This window comes from Aplysia californica, unplaced genomic scaffold (genome assembly GCF_000002075.1).
Source record: "Aplysia californica isolate F4 #8 unplaced genomic scaffold, AplCal3.0 scaffold00011, whole genome shotgun sequence".
Lineage (NCBI taxonomy): Eukaryota > Metazoa > Mollusca > Gastropoda > Aplysiida > Aplysiidae > Aplysia > Aplysia californica.
Window position 1 is genome coordinate 1,471,865 of NW_004797281.1, and position 1,512 is coordinate 1,473,376.

The following is a 1,512-nucleotide window of genomic DNA, read 5'->3' on the forward strand; positions in this document are numbered from 1 at the left end:
TGTGTGTGTGTGTGTGTGTGTGTATGTGTGAGTGTACGTGAGTGCTTGCTTGCTTGCTTTAGTGTCTCTCTCCTTTCTTGTCTATTTCTCACTTCTATATTACAGAGACCTAGATCAAGCAATGTAATCATTGCTAGGACTCTGCATATATCTCTCAACTTCTCTCTCGTACTCCATGTCACTCTTACCACCCTCCCTCTGTAATGCTCTTCCTCCTTCTTATTATTCGTCTTCTTCTTCCTCTAGACCTATGAGCGCTCCAAACTTGCTGTGAGAAGTGATAGGACAGTCAAACCGGGAATTCCCAGACTACCGTAAGTCTACTTAATGTATTCATGGGTCAAAATGGACACGTGACTCAGTCTTGTTGTGATTAGCTACAAACCACCCGATCGTCACGATAGCCGCTTTGTCCCTCAATTTGGCTAGCCCCGACTACCCGATCGCGTATGTGGGCACCCCCAATTAAGGAAACTTTGACTAGCCATTCGTCATGTTTCTGCTGGGATTATGAGTTTGCAACGGCAGAGGATTGGCCCTGACTGATTGAATTTGAGTTAATTCGGTTTCGGGATTGGTATTGGGGCGGTGGGGTGCGGTAAAGGTGGGGAGACATTCACAATCGATCATAATGTTATTCAATATCTTGATGTCTGGAAGTGGTAATCATTTTATTTATTCCTTTCTAATATATTATAATGATCTACGCAACTAATAACACAATTTACAACATTTAGAAGGTGGACTTTATCCTGTCCTAACCCTAACCCTAGCCCTAATACGGGGTGCTCACTACGGATGGGATCAGCCTGATCCAGCCGTAGTGGGGACCCCGTATAACACTAACCTTAACCCTATCTCTAACATTTTCTCTAACCATAACCCAAACCCGTACCTAAACCCGTACCTAAACCCTAACCGTAATCCTAACCCTAGCTATCCCTAACCCTAACCCTAACCCTTACCCTGTCCTCAATTCTAACCTTGCCCGTGGACTCTCGGGGACGAGAGATTACTGAGCTCACCTCTCATTCAACAGGTCACGGGTTTGAATCCGAACAGTGACGGAAAATGTTCATCATCATCATCATCATCATCATCATCATCATCATCATCATCATCATCATCATCATCATCATCATCATCATCATCATCATCATCAGCCTCAGCCTCAGCCTCAGCATCGTCATCACCAATATCATCATCATACTCGCCATCATCACCATCATAATCATTATCAACATCATCCCCAATTAAATAGTGAACGGCAAAAAGTATTATTCTTCAACAACATTTTATTGTAGTGTAAAAAAACGGTTCAATGTGTCGCCCCGATGGAGAATCACTAGGAACAATATTATACAAAGAGTAAAGTAGAAAATGAGAGTCTTAATAAACTTCGGACGGAAAATATAATACATTTCTGTTTCGGAACACTATCATCATCATCATCATCATCATCATCATCATCATCATCACCATCATCATCATCATCATCATCATCATCATCAT